We start from the raw sequence: 19,247 nt of genomic DNA on the forward strand, positions 1-19,247 counted from the left end.
ATTGCCCGCGCCACTTCCATGAGGTGCCGGTTCTTCCTCTCGGCCACACCATTTTGTTGTGGCGTGTAGGGACAACTAGTTTGATGGAGAATGCCATGCTTGGAGAGATGTTCTTTGAACTTGCAACTTGTGTATTCCCCCCCATTATCAGACCTAAGTACCTTAAGTTTAGCATTGAAGTGATTAGTCACATAATTTTGAAAATTGATAAAGGCATCAAATACTCTATCTTTAGATGGCAACAAGGTAATCCAAGTGTATTTTGATTTTTCATCAATAAAAGTCACAAAATACTTGTTATTATCTCTAGATAGGCATGGTGATGTCCAAACATCTGAGTGAACCAAATCAAAACAATTCTCATAAATAGTAGTTGACTTAGGAAAGATAGACTTGCAATGTTTTCCAAGAATACAAGGTTCACAAGTAGAATTATCAAAAGAAATATTAGGAAACATCAACCCTAAAGCACGTGAATGTGGGTGGCCTAGCCTAGCATGCCACACCATATTCGAATCAACAACAAAACAAGACTTAGTAGAGGATAAATTTGGATCGGTTTTCTCTAGGACATAGAGATCTCCACTCCCTTGCCCTTCTCCAAGAACCTTTCCAGTCTCAATATCCTGAAAATAAACATTGTTAGGACCAAAGATTGCATAACAATTCAAATCATTTGTGGCCCTCTTAACCGATAGTAAATTGGAGGTAAAGGTAGGCATAAAGAAAGCTTTTGAGGTTTTATCAAATAGTTTCAAGTCCCCTATTCCCTTTACTGGTATTTGTTCTCCATTTGCAATAACAACATTTCCTAAGGCCGGTTTTATGTTGTCAATTAAGCTAGGGTTACTAATCATATGATGTGAGGCTCCCGAGTCAATAACAAGCGATTTGCTAGGCCTAGAAGTAAAGAAAGAGATACCAGACTCCTTGAGTGAAGCAATGGAGCGGATGAGAGCCTCAAGGTCTGACTTCCTCACCACATCTCCGTAGGCTGCGGTCATGGCCACCTCATCTCCCTGCTTTGATGATCCGGCTCCTTTATCGCTAACCGCTTCCTTTGAGAGGTTGGCTTTGAACTTGGCCGGCTTGAGATGAGGATGGAGAACCCAGCACTTGTCTTTCAGATGACCCCGCTTCTTGCAGTGGTCGCACACCAACAACTTCCTCTCCTCTTGCTTGTACATTCCTTTGTTGGCCGAAGCAAGCTCCCCCTTACCGCTAAACAAGTCAAGGGATCCTTGCTCTTTCTGAATTTGGGAGCAAATATCCTCAAAGGAGGGGAGCTTCTCTGCCCTTAGGATGTGCTTCAAGAGGTCGTTGAAGGACGGGTTCAAGGTAAGTAGGAGTCCGAAGACTTTGTCTTGCTCCTTTCTTTCGTTTAGCACACTTGCCTCAAGTGTACTTGGCCGCAACATGTCAAGCTCGGACCATAGTGCACGGAACTTACCAAGATGCTTAGTGAACTCCACATCACCTTGGTTAAGATCATTTATGGCCTTCTTGACCTCAAAGACTCTAGTCATGTTAGAGACATTACCATACACGCCTTTAAGTGTTTCCCACAGTTCCTTGGCCGTCTCGCAATATGAGTAGGCCTCAAGGATAGGCGTGTCCAGAGAGTTTTGGAGAACAGATAGGACAACTTGGTCTTCTTGGAACCATTTGGCCTTCCTCTCGCTCTCTTCCTCCGCTTCCGCCTCGGAAGCGTCCTCTCCTTTGGGGTTTTTCTTTGGGACATAGTCGAACTCGACATGACTCCAAAGGCCACGACCTCCAAGGGCGGTTCTTGTGGTTCTTGTCCACAGCAAGTAATTTGTCCCCTTTAGGACAACCGGTGAAACAATGGGCTTGGCGTTTTCCATGGTCGGATTTCTATGGACCGATGGGTAAAGCTTTTACCCGGAGAATAAATGGGATGCGAGTAAGAAGAGACGAAGATAAGGAGACTAGAGTGTAGAAATGAGTAGGAGAATGAGATTAGACTGTAGAGAATCGAAGAACTTGCTCTGATACCATGTAAGACTTTGTAGAATAAAGAAGAGAATCAAGAGATTGATGAGAGATATCGGTAGACAAAGAGAATGAGGAAGAAGAAAAGATTAGGTTATTGTTCCATTAGAATACATATTACAATGTAGGCTAAAGTCTATATATATCAAGGGAAAATTAGGGCTACACCCTCTACCAACCGATCGTATAAGTGATAGGGACAAGGAGAGAGATAGAACTAATCCCAACGGTGATAGTGACCCGTCCTAGTCTCCTTAAACACAACATAACCCGTGACTCCACTTGTTCCTCCTCTCTAACGGCTACAAGCGACATTCTAGATCCTTCTTATGGGCCTAAGGAGAGCAGGCCTCCTCATTGTCTTTACACACTTTCATGACTCGGCCTTATTGCTTGGTTGTACGGACGGCCCCATAATTGTACGGACGGCCATGGCTGCCTTAGGCTTATTCTCTTGATCAATATAACAGTCCAATGCATTTGACTAATTATAAGATTTCGGGTTGAATTTGGATTGTTTAGACACCAGTTTTACCCATTTTGTCCTGGAACAGGCTAAAACCGAGAAAACATTGATTCTAAGCAGTAACAGCTTTATTACTGTTTTTAGGGTCAGAATGTGTGCCAATCTAATGCATTTGACTTATTGTAAGAGTTCGGAATGAATTTGGAGTGTTTAGACAATATTTAAACCCGTTTTATCCCGAAACAGGCTAAAACCAAGAAAACATTGATTCAAAGCAGTAAACAGCTTTGTTACTGTTTCTAGGGTCAGAATGTGTGACAAACCAATGCATTTGACTAATTGTAAGAGTTTGGGATGAATTTGGAGTGTTTAGACAACAGTTAAACCCGTTATATCCCAAAATAGGCATAAACCGAGAAAACAAGCTAAAACCGAGAGAAAACATTGATTCGAAGCAGTAAACAGCTATGTTACTCTTTCTTGGGTCAAAATATGTAACAATCCAATGCATTTGACTAACTATAAGAGTTTGGGTTGAATTTGGAGTGTTTAGACACCAATTATCCCCATTTTGTCCCGAAATAGGCTAAAACCGAGAAAACATTGATTCGAAGCAGTAAATATCTTTGTTACTATTTCTTGGGTCAGAATGTGTGATAGTCCAATGCATTCGACTAATAGTAAGAGTTCTGGATGAATTTGGAGTGTTTAGACAACACTTAAACCGGTTTTATCCCAAAAAAGGCTAAAACCGAGAAAACAGGCTAAAACAGAGAGAAAACATTGATTAGAAGCAGAAAACAGCTATGTTACTCTTTCTAGGGTCAAAATATGTAACAATCCAATGCATTTGACTAATTATAAGATTTCGGGTTGAATTTGTAGTGTTTAGACACCACTTTTACCCATTTTGTCCTGGAACAGGCTAAAACCGAGAAAACATTGATTCTAAGCAGTAAACAGCTTTATTACTGTTTTTAGGGTCCGAATGTGTGCCAATCTAATGCATTTGACTTATTGTAAGAGTTCGGAATGAATTTGGAGTGTTTAGACAATATTTAAACCCGTTTTATCCCGAAACAGGCTAAAACCAAGAAAACATTGATTCAAAGCAGTAAACAGCTTTGTTACTGTTTCTAGGGTCAGAATGTCTGACAAACCAATGCATTTGACTATTTGTAAGAGTTCGGGATGAATTTGGAGTGTTTAGACAACACTTAAACCGGTTTTATCCCAAAACAGGCTAAAACCGAGAAAACAGGCTAAAACAGAGAGAAAACATTGATTCGAAGCAGAAAACAGCTATGTTACTCTTTCTAGGGTCAAAAATGTGTGACAGTCCAATGTATGTGACTAATAGTAAGAGTTCTGGATGAATTTGGAGTGTTTAGACAACACTTAAACCGGTTTTATCCCAAAACAGACTAAAACAGAGAGAAAACACTGATTCGAAGCAGAAAACAGCTATGTTACTCTTTCTAGGGTCAAAATATGTAACAGTCCAATGCATTTGACTAATTATAAGATTTCGGGTTGAATTTGGATTGTTTAGACACCACTTTTACCCATTTTGTCCCGGAACAGGCTAAAACCGAGAAAACATTGATTCTAAGCAGTAAACAGCTTTGGTACTGTTTCTAGGGTCAGAATTTGTGCCAATCTAATGCATTTGTCTTATTGTAAGAGTTCGGAATGAATTTGGAGTGTTTAGACAATATTTAAACCCGTTTTATCCCGAAACAGGCTAAAACCAAGAAAACATTGATTCAAAGCAGTAAACAGCTTTGTTACTGTTTCTAGGGTCAGAATGTGTGACAAACCAATGCATTTGACTATTTGTAAGAGTTCGGGATGAATTTGGAGTGTTTAGACAATAGTTAAACCCGTTATATTCCAAAATAGGCTTAAACCAAGAAAACAAGCTAAAACCGAGAGAAAACATTGATTCGAAGCAGTAAACAGCTATGTTACTCTTTCTTGGGTCAAAATATGTAACAATCCAATGCATTTAACTAATGATAAGAGTTTGGGTTGAATTTGGAGTGTTTAGACACCAATTATACCCATTTTGTCGCGAAACAAGCTAAAACCGAGAAAACATTGATTCGAAGCAGTAAATAGCTTTGTTACTATTTTTAGGGTCAAAAATGTGTGACAGTCCAATGTATTTGACTAATAGTAAGAGTTCTGGATGAATTTGGAGTGTTTAGACAACACTTAAACCGGTTTTATCCCAAAACAGGCTAAAACCGAGAAAACAGGCTAAAACAGAGAGAAAACATTGATTCGAAGCAAAAAACAGCAATGTTACTCTTGCTAGGGTTAAAATATGTAACAGTCCAATGCATTTGACTAATTATAAGATTTCGGATTGAATTTGGAGTGTTTAGACACCACTTTTACCCATTTTGTCCCGGAACAGGCTAAAACCGAGAAAACATTGATTCTAAGCAGTAAACAGCTTTGGTACTGTTTCTAGCGTCAGAATTTGTGCCAATCTAATGCATTTGACTTATTGTAAGAGTTCGGAATGAATTTGGTGTAAGTTTGAGAGTAGAGTAATCAAGAGATTATGGAAGAGAGTGAAATCGTGTAAAGAGTGAGGAGAGTGAACGATTGAGAGAGAGAGTGTTGGAGAAAGAGAATAAACTCTTTTCTTGCTTAAATTAGAACATACTTACAAACCATATATAGAGCTATACAAAGAGGATATTCTTTCCTAGGGTTCTATGTGCACATTAATGGGAGATAGCGACATCTCCTTATTCCTACATGTGACTAAACCTTTGACTTCCCACTTGCAAGTTGCCTAACGGCTATAATAGAAGGATCTCGATGAAGGGAGATCGTTGGAATCTCTCCTTAGTGGATTGGGCTTATGAGATACGAGATGGCTTGGTCAGCCCATAGGTTGTCGATCGTACGGACGTCCGTACGGTTGTACGGACGGTGGTGGCCAAGGTGGTGTGCCAAACTCATACTCCCCCTCAAGCTTGACTTAGATGATCAGGCAAGCTTGACAGTCCAGGCACCCACCTCATTAAAAAAACCTTAGTGTAGAAAACCTCATGGGAAAAACTATACATAAGGGAAAAAGAGTGTAGGTGCCTTGTGAAAGACTCATGGCCGAGTGAGGTCTATAAGGCCGAGCTTCGAGTGAATATATTCGCACACTTGGGGACTTGCAGCTTTGGTGAGGATGTCAGCGAGTTGTTCCTTGCTCTCGGTGTGACATGGTAGGACAACTCCAAGCTTGATTTGCTCTCGCACCTTATGACAGTCCACCTCAATATGTTTGGTCCTCTCATGAAACACTGAATTGGTTGCTATGTGAATGGCAGCTTCATTGTCACAATGCATGGTGATAGGACTTGTGATTTCCACTCCTAAATCCTTGAGGAGTGCTTTGAGCCACATTAGTTCAGTTGTGAGTTTGCGCATGGCCCTATACTCGGATTCGGCACTTGAAAGCGATACGACCTTTTGTTTCTTGCTCTTCCATGTGATCAGGTTGCCTCCAAGGAATGTGCAATAGCCAGTTGTGGAGCGACGGTCTCCACGGTCTCCAGCATAGTCAGCGTCGCAATATCCTACCAACTCGGTGTTCTTGTTGCGGCCCATCCAAATGCCTTGTCCCGGTGAGCCCTTGATGTATTTAAGGATTCGGTCGACCATGTTCCAATGATGGACAGTTGGATTGTTCATGTGCTGGCTCACCTGGTTCACAGCAAAGCAAATATCAGGCCGTGTTATAGTTAAATAGATTAACTTACCTACTAGGCGCCGGTAGCGACCAACGTCCTTGTATGGTGCCTGCTCAAGCTCCCCCTGTCCTCCGGCCTTGTAGTTCTCTTCAAGAGGTGATGCCACTGCCTTTGAACCTAATTTTCCTGTCTCATTTAACAAGTCAAGAGCATATTTTCTTTGTGATAGAAATAAACCTTCCTTTGATCTACATATTTCTATCCCAAGAAAATATTTCAACTCTCCAAGGTCCTTAATATCAAAGACTGATTTCAAGAAGGTTTTAGTGTTTTGAATACCTACCGAGTCACTCCCAGTGATGATGATATCATCAACATACACTAGGATGACTACTATACCTTTGGTGCTTGGTGAGGTAAATAGTGTGTGATCAGCCTCGGATTTGCGAAAGCCTTTGTCAAGGAGGATTGTGCTCAGCTTGTGGTACCACGCCCTTGGCGACTGCTTTAGTCCATAGATGGCTTTGTTGAGCTTGAGAACCTTCCCCGGACCAATGGTGTCTTCTAGGCCCGGTGGTGGCCGCATATACACTTCATCTTCGAGCTCGCCTTGTAGGAAGGCGTTCTTCACATCCATTTGCCATAGCTCCCAATCAAGATTTGTGGCAAGAGAGAGAACCACTCGAACAGTGTGAAGTTTGGCCACCGGAGCAAATGTATCAAGATAGTCCTCCCCATACGTTTGCGTGAATCCCCGGGCTACAAGGCGTGCCTTATACCGTTCTATCTCCCCATTGCTCTTATATTTGATTGTGAAGATATACCGAGATGTGACAGCCTTCTTGCCCTTGGGTAAGTCAGCCTCGTCCCATGTGTGATTTTGCACCATGGCCGTATTCTCGGCGTCCACCGCATCTCTCCATACCTTGTGCTGCTTAGCCTCATCATAGGCCTTGGGGATCCAATGCTCATCAATATGGCCAAGAAACACTTGATGCTCTATCGGAAAATGAGCTAAGGTGCACACGGCCTGAATCGGATGAGCAACGGCCATGTTGTTGTAGTACACACGGGTGTTCTTCCAATGACTAGGAGGATACTTGATACGTTGGCTGCGCCTAAGAGGAACTACAGCCCCAGCTTCGGAGTTGGCCCGTCCCGGAGTTATGATTTCCTCAAGCTGTTCGGCCGACTCCTCGGTTGTTTCGGCCTTGATGTCCGCGGGTGACTCCTCATGCTGCTCAGTATGGTCATCGGCATGTATATCAGGATCAGGCTCAGTGAATGGCTCAGATTGTTCTGGTGATGTTGGTCTGGCTGACTCGGTAGAGATCCTATCATTTTCAAGACCTAGCCGCTCAAGAATTACTCGGAGGTTGCGCGTCCGATCAGATGGAGAGTCGGAGAGATTACGGAGCTCATCCCAATTCTTCTCGTCATAAAAGCCGTGTGTCTCCATGAACTTGACATCACGAGATACTAGAATTCTCCTTGTTGTAGGTTCATAGCACTTATACCCCTTTTGTGTAGTAGAATAGCCAAGAAACATAGCCTTTGTACTCTTTGCATCAAGCTTGTCTCTTAGCTCACCTGGTCGCAAAACATAGCACACACAACCAAACACTCGTAAGTGATCAAATGTAGGTTTGTCATTAGTTAATACCTCAAATGGAGACACATCCTTTAGAATTTTTGTTGGTGTGCGGTTAATAAGATAACAAGCGGCTAGCACAGCATCTCCCCAAAACCTCTTTGGAACCCTTGTGTGAAACATCATAGACCTTGCCACCTCCATCAGATGCCTATTCTTCCTCTCAGCCACTCCATTTTGTTGTGGTGTGTAAGGACAACTAGTTTGGTGAAGAATTCCATGTTTGGCTAGATATTGCTTAAAGGCATGGCTTGTGTACTCTCCACCATTATCTGATCTCAAAATTTTAATCTTGGCATGAAAGTGGTTAGTGACATAATTTTGAAAATTAGTAAAGGCCTCAAGAACTCTATCCTTAGAGGGAAGCAAAGTTATCCAAGTATATTTTGATTTTTCATCAATAAAAGTCACAAAATATTTTTGATTATCTCTAGATAAGCAAGGAGATGTCCAAACATCAGAATGAATTAAATCAAAACATTTTTCATAAATAGTAATAGATTTAGGAAAAACAGCCTTGCAATGTTTACCAAGAATACAAGCCTCACACTCATCATTTTGAAAAGAAACATTAGGAAATATTAAAGATAAAGCTCTTGTGTGAGGGTGTCCTAGCCTAGCATGTAAAATAGAATCACTAGGTTTCATAATAACCGAATTAAAACAAGATACATTAGAAGATAAGTTCAAGTCCTCAAGCACATAGAGGTCATCCTTGGATCCTCCTTGACCAAGAACCTTACTTGTCTCAATATCCTGAAAATGAACATTGTTAGGACCAAATATAGCATAACAATTTAAATCAGTAGTGGCTCTCTTAACTGATAGCAAGTTAGAAGTAAAGTTTGGCATATAAAATGCCTTAGTCTCCTTATCAAATAGTTTCAAGTTTCCAATGCCTTTAACTGGTACTTTCTCACCATTTGCTATTATCACATTACCATTAGCAGGTTTAATATCACTAATTAGCCTAGAATCACTAATCATGTGATGGGATGCACCAGAATCAACTATGAGGGGTTTAATTTTGTTTGAGGCAAGAAACGCCTTACCGGTGGCCTCTTTGATGGCTTTGATGAGCGCATCAAGGTCGGACCGCCTTACCAGCTCGGACGATGCTGCAGCAAGAGCAGTTCCACTGGTCACTTGTTGAGGTTGCTCAGAGATTGATGACTCCCCCATGGCTACTGCTTGATGAGCTCTCGGTGGTCCTCCGCGGTTTGGTCGTCCACCTCGGATGGTACCCGGCGGTGGTGCTAGATGAGGGTGTAGAATCCAGCAGCGGCTCTTGAAGTGACCAAGCTTCTTACAATGCTCACAAAATGGCGGGTTGTTCTTGTCCTCCGGCTTGTAGTAGCCCTTGTTTGCTGATGCCGTCTCAGCTTTGTTAGCGGTCACAAGTTCTCCCTTGCCGCCAAACAATCCCATGGAGCCATGCTCCTTTTGAATTTGGTTGCAGACATCATCAAGGCTAGGGAGCTTGTCCGACCGTAGAATATGCTTGATAAGGTCATTGTAGGAGGGGTTCAAGGTCAAGAGAAGGCCGAACACCTTATCTTGTTCACGCCTCTCATTCAGAATGGCCGGATCTATAGTCGCCGGCCGGAGCATCTCTAGTTCAGCCCAAAGGGACCTAAACTTCCCAAAGTGCTTGGTGAACTCCATGTCTTCTTGGTTGAGGTTGTTGATGGCCCTCTTAATCTCAAAAATTCGGTTTACATTTGTAACATTCCCAAAAACATTCTTGAGAGTGTCCCACAAGTCTTTTGCTGTCTCGCAATAAGAGTAAGCTTCAAGTATAGGTGCATCTAGGGAGTTTTGAATGATAGCTAGGACTCCCTGATCTTCTTGAAACCACTTGTTCTTCTCATCGACAAGATCCTTGCCGTCTTTGGTGGTCTCGCCACTAGGAGCTTCGCTCGTCTCAACATGGGACCAAAGTCCTCGGCCGCATAGGGCTGTCTTTGTGGTTCTAGCCCACAGTAAGTAATTCTCTCCCTTGAGAGTAACTGGAACAATGAGAGTTTTGGTAGTTTCCATGAAAAAAAAGGTGAAGAGACCGTTGGTTAAAGCTATTGTCCAACGGTTAAAGAAAGAAGATTCAAGAACAAGAAATTTCAAGAACAAGAAAGAGAATGCGGAAGGGAGTGATGGAGATTTGAGGCAAGAACAGAATCAAATCAGCTCTGATACCATGTAAGTTTGAGAGTAGAGTAATCAAGAGATTATGGAAGAGAGTGAAATCGTGTAAAGAGTGAGGAGAGTGAACGATTGAGAGAGAGAGTGTTGGAGAAAGAGAATAAACTCTTTTCTTGCTTAAATTAGAACATACTTACAAACCATATATAGAGCTATACAAAGAGGATATTCTTTCCTAGGGTTCTATGTGCACATTAATGGGAGATAGCGACATCTCCTTATTCCTACATGTGACTAAACCTTTGACTTCCCACTTGCAAGTTGCCTAACGGCTATAATAGAAGGATCTCGATGAAGGGAGATCGTTGGAATCTCTCCTTAGTGGATTGGGCTTATGAGATACGAGATGGCTTGGTCAGCCCATAGGTTGTCGATCGTACGGACGTCCGTACGGTTGTACGGACGGTGGTGGCCAAGGTGGTGTGCCAAACTCATATTTGGAGTGTTTAGACAATATTTAAACCCGTTTTATCCCGAAACAGGCTAAAACCAAGAAAACATTGATTCAAAGCAGTAAACAGCTTTGTTACTGTTTGTAGGGTCAGAATGTGTGACAAACCAATGCATTTGACTAATTATAAGAGTTCGGGATGAATTTGGAGTGTTTAGACAACAGTTAAACCCGTTATATCCCAAAATATGCATAAACCGAGAAAACAAGCTAAAACCGAGAAAAAACATTGATTCGAAGCAGTAAACAGCTATGTTACTCTTTCTTGGGTCAAAATATGTAACAATCCAATGCTTTTAACTAATGATAAGAGTTTGGGTTGAATTTGGAGTGTTTAGACACCAATTATACCCATTTTGTCGCGATACAGGCTAAAACCGAGAAAACATTGATTCGAAGCAGTAAATATCTTTGATACTATTTCTAGGGTCAAAAATGTGTGACAGTCCAATGTATTTGACTAATAGTAAGAGTTCTGGATGAATTTGGAGTGTTTAGACAACACATAATGCATTTGGAGTGTTTAGACAAAGCTGACTAATGCATTTGACTTATTGGAAGAGTTCAGAATGAATTTGGAGTGTTTAGACAATATTTAAACCCGTTTTATCCCGAAACAGGCTAAAACCAAGAAAACATTGATTCAAAGCAGTAAACAGCTTTGTTACTGTTTCTAGGGTCAGAATGTGTGACAAACCAATGCATTTGACTAATTGTAAGAGTTTGGGATGAATTTGGAGTGTTTAGACAACAGTTAAACCCGTTATATCCCAAAATAGGCATAAACCGAGAAAACAAGCTAAAACCGAGAGAAAACATTGATTCGAAGCAGTAAACAGCTATGTTACTCTTTCTTGGGTCAAAATATGTAACAATCCAATGCATTTGACTAATTATAAGAGTTTGGGTTGAATTTGGAGTGTTTAGACACCAATTATCCCCATTTTATCCCAAAACAGGCTAAAACCGAGAAAACAGGCTAAAACAGAGAGAAAACATTGATTCGAAGCAGAAAACAGCTATGTTACTCTTTCTAGGGTCAAAATATGTAACAGTCCAATGCATTTGACTAATTATAAGATTTCGGGTTGAATTTGGAGTGTTTAGACACCACTTTTACCCATTTTGTCCTGGAACAGGCTAAAACCGAGAAAACATTGATTCTAAGCAGTAAACAGCTTTATTACTGTTTTTAGGGTCAGAATGTGTGCCAATCTAATGCATTTGACTTATTGTAAGAGTTCGGAATGAATTTGGAGTGTTTAGACAGTATTTAAACCCGTTTTATCCCGAAACAGGCTAAAACCAAGAAAACATTGATTCAAAGCAGTAAACAGCTTTGTTACTGTTTCTAGGGTCAGAATGTGTGACAAACCAATGTATTTGCCTAATAGTAAGAGTTCTGGATGAATTTGGAGTGTTTAGACAACACTTAAACCGGTTTTATCCCAAAACAGGCTAAAACCGAGAGAACAGGCTAAAACAGAGAGAAAACATTGATTCGAAGCAGAAAACAGCTATGTTACTCTTTCTAGGGTCAAAAATGTGTGACAGTCCAATGTATGTGACTAATAGTAAGAGTTCTGGATGAATTTGGAGTGTTTAGACAACACTTAAACCGGTTTTATCCCAAAACAGGCTAAAACCGAGAAAACAGGCTAAAACAGAGAGAAAACACTGATTCGAAGCAGAAAACAGCTATGTTACTCTTTCTAGGGTCAAAATATGTAACAGTCCAATGCATTTGACTAATTATAAGATTTCGGGTTGAATTTGGAGTGTTTAGACACCACTTTTACCCATTTTGTCCTGGAACAGGCTAAAACCGAGAAAACATTGATTCTAAGCAGTAAACAGCTTTATTACTGTTTTTAGGGTCAGAATGTGTGCCAATCTAATGCATTTGACTTATTGTAAGAGTTCGGAATGAATTTGGAGTGTTTAGACAATATTTAAACCCGTTTTATCCCGAAACAGGCTAAAACCAAGAAAACATTGATTCAAAGCAGTAAACAGCTTTGTTACTGTTCCTAGGGTCAGAATGTGTGACAAACCAATGCATTTGACTATTTGTAAGAGTTCGGGATGAATTTGGAGTGTTTAGACAATAGTTAAACCCGTTATATTCCAAAATAGGCTTAAATCGAGAAAACAAGCTAAAACCGAGAGAAAACATTGATTCGAAGCAGTAAACAGCTATGTTACTCTTTCTTAGGTCAAAATATGTAACAATCCAATGCATTTAACTAATGATAAGAGTTTGGGTTGAATTTGGAGTGTTTAGACACCAATTATACCCATTTTGTCGCGAAACAAGCTAAAACCGAGAAAACATTGATTCGAAGCAGTAAATAGCTTTGTTACTATTTTTAGGGTCAAAAATGAGTGACAGTCCAATGTATTTGACTAATAGTAAGAGTTCTGGATGAATTTGGAGTGATTAGACAACACTTAAACCGGTTTTATCCCAAAACAGGCTAAAACCGAGAAAACAGGCTAAAACAGAGAGAAAACATTGATTCGAAGCAGAAAACAGCTATGTTACTCTTGCTAGGGTTAAAATATGTAACAGTCCAATGCATTTGACTAATTATAAGATTTCGGGTTGAATTTGGAGTGTTTAGACACCACTTTTACCCATTTTGTCCCGGAACAGGCTAAAACCGAGAAAACATTGATTCTAAGCAGTAAACAGCTTTGGTACTGTTTCTAGCGTCAGAATTTGTGCCAATCTAATGCATTTCACTTATTGTAAGAGTTCGGAATGAATTTGGAGTGTTTAGACAATACTTAAACCCGTTTTATCCCGAAACAGGCTAAAACCAAGAAAACATTGATTCAAAGCAGTAAACAGCTTTGTTACTGTTTCTAGGGTCAGAATGTGTGACAAACCAATGTATTTGACTAATAGTAAGAGTTCTGGATGAATTTGGAGTGTTTAGACAACACTTAAACCGGTTTTATCCCAAAACAGGCTAAAACCGAGAAAACAGGCTAAAACAGAGAGAAAACATTGATTCGAAGCAGTAAATAGCTTTGTTACTATTTTTAGGGTCAAAAATGTGTGACAGTCCAATGTATTTGACTAATAGTAAGAGTTCTAGATGAATTTGGAGTGTTTAGACAACACTTAAACCGGTTTTATCCCAAAACAGGCTAAAACCGAGAAAACAGGCTAAAACAGAGAGAAAACATTGATTCGAAGCAGAAAACAGCTATGTTACTCTTGCTAGGGTCAAAATATGTAACAGTCCAATGCATTTGACTAATTATAAGATTTCGGGTTGAATTTGGAGTGTTTTATGAAACCGCACACACACCTTGTCCGTACATCCGTCCGTACAACCATCACCATTGGGCCGTCCGTACAGCTAAAGGCCTACCAAGCTCAACCCATGAGGATCACGAGTCCATTCCATGTTCACCAGCCTCCAACGGTCACAAGAGCTTCTCGATCCTTCTCCTCATAGCCGTTAGTGTAGAGTGCGCAAGTGGGAAGGATCACATGTCTTCTTAAGGACATGTCGCTATCTTTATATGTAAATGTGCCTAGGATCATCTTAGTATATTCTTTTGTATATGTCTATAAGTAGATTGTAATTATGTTCTAAATGAGGTAAGAAGAGATAATATCTCTTTCTCCACAATACTCTCTCTATACTCTCTTACTATACTCTCAACGATTCTCACTCTCTTGTTATTCAAATCTTCTCACTAAACTCATAATCGATCCTATTAATTCTTTCATGGTATCAGAGCCTGGTTGCTCGTCATTCTAAAGTTTTTGATCATCACTTACTTCCGCTTCTCCTTCTCTCTCATTTTCTGTTTTGACTTGAAAGTCATTTTCTTTAACCGTTGGATAATAGCTTTACCTAACGGTCTCTTCATCATGGAAAGTGTCAAAACCATGGTTGTTCCGGTGACTCTCAAGGGAGAGAACTATCTGCTGTGGGCGAGGACCACGAAAACTGCCCTTTGTGGCCGAGGCCTTTGGTCTCACGTTGAGAAGAGCGAAGCTCCGAGTGGTGAGGCCACCAAGGACGGCAAGGAACTTGCCGGAGATGAAAAGAACAAATGGTTCCAAGAAGACCAAGGGGTCTTAGCCATCATTCAAAACTCTCTAGATGCCCCCATTCTTGAAGCCTACTCCTACTGCGAGACGGCGAAGGACTTGTGGGACACCCTCAAGAACGTTTTTGGTAATATTACCAATGTCAATCGTATCTTCGAGATTAAAAGGGCCATCAATAACCTCAATCAAGAGGATATGGAGTTTACAAAGCATTTTGGGAAGTTTAGGTCCCTTTGGGCTGAACTAGAAATGCTGCGACCGGCGACAATTGATCCGGCCATACTGAACGAGAGGCGTGAACAAGACAAAGTGTTTGGGCTGCTCTTGACCCTAAACCCCTCCTACAATGATCTCATCAAACACATCTTGCGGTCAGATAAACTCCCAAGCCTTGATGATGTTTGTAACCAAATTCAAAAGGAGCATGGCTCCATGGGATTGTTCGGCAGCAAGGGAGAGCTGGTGACCGCTAACAAAGCTGAGATGGCATCAGCAAACAAAGGCTACTACCGACCGGAGGACAAGAACAACCCGCCGGTTTGTGAGCACTGTAAGAAACTTGGCCACTTCAAGAGCCGCTGCTGGATCCTACATCCGCATCTAGCACCACCACCGGGAACAATCCGAGGTGGACGACCAAACCGCGGAGGACAACCGAGAGCTCACCAAGCAACTGCCGTGGGGGAGCCATTGATCTCTGAGCAGCCTCAACAAGTGACCGGTGGAACTGCTCTTGCTGCAGCATCGTCCGAGCTGGTAAGGCGGTCCGACCTTGATGCGCTCATCAAAGCCCTCAAGGAGGCCACCGGTAAGGCGTTTCTTACTTCAAACAAAACTAAGTCTCTTATTGTTGATTCTGGTGCATCTCATCACATGATTAGTGATTCTAGGTTAATGAGTGATATTAAGCCTGCTAATGGTAATGTTGTGATAGCTAATGGTGAGAAAGTTCCAATTAAAGGCATAGGGAATTTAAAGTTATTTAACAAAGAAACTAAAGCTTTCTATATGCCAAATTTCACATCTAATTTGCTATCAGTTAAGAGGGCCACCACTGATTTAAATTGTTATGCAATATTTGGTCCTAACAAGGTTCATTTTCAGGATATTGAGACAAGTAAAGTTCTTGGTCAAGGAGGTTCCAAGGATGATCTATATGTGCTTGAGGACTTGAATCTATCTTCTTCTACTGCATCTTGTTTTAATTCGGTTATTATTAAACCTAGTGATTCTATTTTACATGCTAGGCTAGGACATCCTCATACTAGAGCTTTATCATTAATGTTTCCTAATATTTCTTTTAAAAATGATGAGTGTGAGGCATGTATTCTTGGTAAACATTGCAAGGCTGTTTTTCCTAAATCTATGACTATTTATGAAAATTGTTTTGATTTAATCCATTCAGATGTTTGGACTTCCCCTTGCTTGTCTAGAGAAAATCAAAAATATTTTGTGACCTTTATTGATGAAAAATCAAAATATACTTGGCTGACCTTGCTTCCCTCTAAAGATAGAGTTCTTGAAGCCTTCACTAATTTTCAAAAATATGTGACTAACCATTATAATGCAAAGATTAAAATTTTGAGATCAGATAATGGAGGAGAGTATACAAGCCATGCCTTCAAACAATACCTAGCAAACCATGGGATTATTCATCAAACAAGCTGTCCATATACACCCCAACAAAATGGTGTTGCTGAAAGGAAGAATAGGCACCTCATGGAAGTGGCAAGATCCATGATGTTTCACACCAATGTTCCAAAGAAGTTTTGGGGAGATGCTGTTCTTGCGGCTTGCTACCTCATTAACCGGACACCAACCAAAGTTCTTCAAGACAGTTCACCGTTTGAGGTAATAAACAAGGTAAAACCCTCATTTGATCATTTAAGAGTATTTGGCTGCGTGTGTTATGTGTTGAAGCCAGGAGAACTACGCGACAAGCTTGATACTAAGAGTGTTAAGAGCATGTTCCTTGGGTACTCGACGACTCAAAAAGGCTACAAGTGCTACGAGCCAAACATGAAGCGCGTTTTTGTCTCTCGTGATGTTAAGTTCGTGGAGTCTAAAGGCTTCTATGAGGAAAAGAACTGGGAGAGCCTTCGAGACTTGTCCACCTCACCATCTGACCGAGCTAACAACCTTCGCATCCTTCTCGAGAGACTCGGTGTTGACAATGCCCCCGCGTCAACACCTGCACCCCCAGTCAATGCACCGGCCACTTCACCGCCGGAGTCTCTAGACAATGATCCCTCGGCTGCACTTGATGAACACTCGGCTGAACTTGATGAACAATCCGATGATGAAAATGGTTTAAATTCAGTTCCGGTGGACAATGCTTCCGGTGATGAGGATTATGTGCCCACCGAGGAAGACAATGACGATGAGGCCACACCACAGGAAGTTATCCCACTTCGCCGCAGTGAACGCCTCAAGTTTCCCCTCTCCAATTGGCGAAACACTCGGGTCTACTACAACAACGTTGCTGTAGCTCATCCGATTCAAGCGGTATGCACCTTGGCTCATTTTCCTCCACACCATCAAGTGTTTCTTGGCAAGATTGATGCTCATTGGATTCCCAAAGACTATGAAGAAGCCAAGAATCATAAGGAATGGTGTGATGCTGTCAATGCCGAGAAGAATGCAATGGAGGCCAATCATACATGGGACGAGGCTGACTTACCCAAACGCAAGAAGGCTGTGACATCCAGGTGGATCTTTACCATTAAATATAAGAGTGATGGGGAGATCGAACGCTACAAAGCCAGACTCGTTGCAAGGGGGTTCACTCAAACGTATGGGGAGGACTACCAAGATACGTTTGCACCGGTGGCCAAACTTCACACGGTTCGAGTTGTTCTCTCTCTTGCAACCAACCTTGACTGGAACTTATGGCAAATGGATGTTAAGAACGCCTTCTTACAAGGAGAGCTCGAGGATGAAGTTTATATGAGGCCACCTCCGGGTTTAGAAGACATCATTGGTCCCGGGAAAGTATTAAAACTGAACAAGGCGATTTATGGACTCAAACAGTCCCCTAGGGCTTGGTATCACAAGTTAAGCACCACACTCCTTGAGAAAGGCTTCCGCAAATCAGAGGCTGACCACACTCTATTCACCTTACCAAGTGAAAAAGGTATTATAGTCATTCTAGTTTATGTTGATGATATCATCATAACTGGAAGTGACAAGGTAGGCATTCAAGAGACTAAGGCTTACCTTAAGTCAGTTTTTGATATCAAAGACCTAGGAGAACTTAAATATTTTCTTGGTATAGAAGTATATAGGACTAATGAAGGATTGTTTTTATCACAAAGAAAATATGCTCTTGATTTATTGAGTGAAGCAGGGAAGCTAGGTTCAAAAGCTGTATCTACACCCCTTGATGAAAACTATAAGGCCGGAGGAAAGGGGGAGTTTGATGCAGCTCCATTTCAAGACGTCAAGCGATACCGGCGGCTAGTAGGTAAGCTTATATACCTTACTATCACTAGACCTGATATTTGCTTTGCTGTTAATCAGGTGAGCCAACACATGCAAAGTCCTACCGTGCATCATTGGGGTATGGTGAACCGCATCCTCAAATATCTCAAGGGCTCGCCGGGGCAAGGCATATGGATGGGTCGAAATGAAAGCACGGAGCTAGTAGGGTATTGTGATGCGGATTACGCCGGAGACCGTGGAGACCGTCGCTCCACTACAGGCTACTGCACGTTCCTAGGAGGCAACTTGATCACATGGAAGAGCAAGAAACAAAAGGTGGTATCCCTATCAAGTGCTGAATCGGAGTATAGAGCCATGAGAAAGTTAACAACCGAGTTGATGTGGCTCAAGGCACTCATCAAGGACCTTGGAATCGAGTCACCTAAGCCTATTACTATGCATTGCGACAATGAGGCAGCTATTCACATCGCAACAAACTCGGTGTTCCATGAGAGAACCAAGCACATTGAAGTCGACTGCCACAAAGTCCGAGAGCAAATTAAACTTGGAGTTGTTCTACCATGTCACACCGAGAGCTCTGAACAATTGGCTGACGTTCTCACCAAGGCGGCCAGTCCACAAGTGTGTGAGTACATTCACCCCAAACTTGGCCTCAAAGATCTTACTCGGCCATGATTGTCTTCACATGATACCCACACTCTTTTTCCCTTAAGTATAGTTTTTCCCAAGTGGTTTTCTATACTAAGGTTTTTAATGAGGTGGGTGTGCATGAGTCCAAGCTTGATCAATGCTCATGATCAAGCTTGAGGGGGAGTATGAAACCGCACACACACCTTGTCCGTACATCCGTCCGTACAACCATCACCATTGGGCCGTCCGTACAGCTAAAGGCCTACCAAGCTCAACCCATGAGGATCACGAGTCCATTCCATGTTCACCAGCCTCCAACGGTCACAAGAGCTTCTCGATCCTTCTCCTCATAGCCGTTAGTGTAGAGTGCGCAAGTGGGAAGGATCACATGTCTTCTTAAGGACATGTCGCTATCTTTATATGTAAATGTGCCTAGGATCATCTTAGTATATTCTTTTGTATATGTCTATAAGTAGATTGTAATTATGTTCTAAATGAGGTAAGAAGAGATAATATCTCTTTCTCCACAATACTCTCTCTATACTCTCTTACTATACTCTCAACGATTCTCACTCTCTTGTTATTCAAATCTTCTCACTAAACTCATAATCGATCCT

The sequence above is a fragment of the Camelina sativa genome, chromosome 4 (assembly GCF_030686135.1).
Source record: "Camelina sativa cultivar CO46 ecotype springtype chromosome 4, ASM3068613v1".
Lineage (NCBI taxonomy): Eukaryota > Viridiplantae > Streptophyta > Magnoliopsida > Brassicales > Brassicaceae > Camelina > Camelina sativa.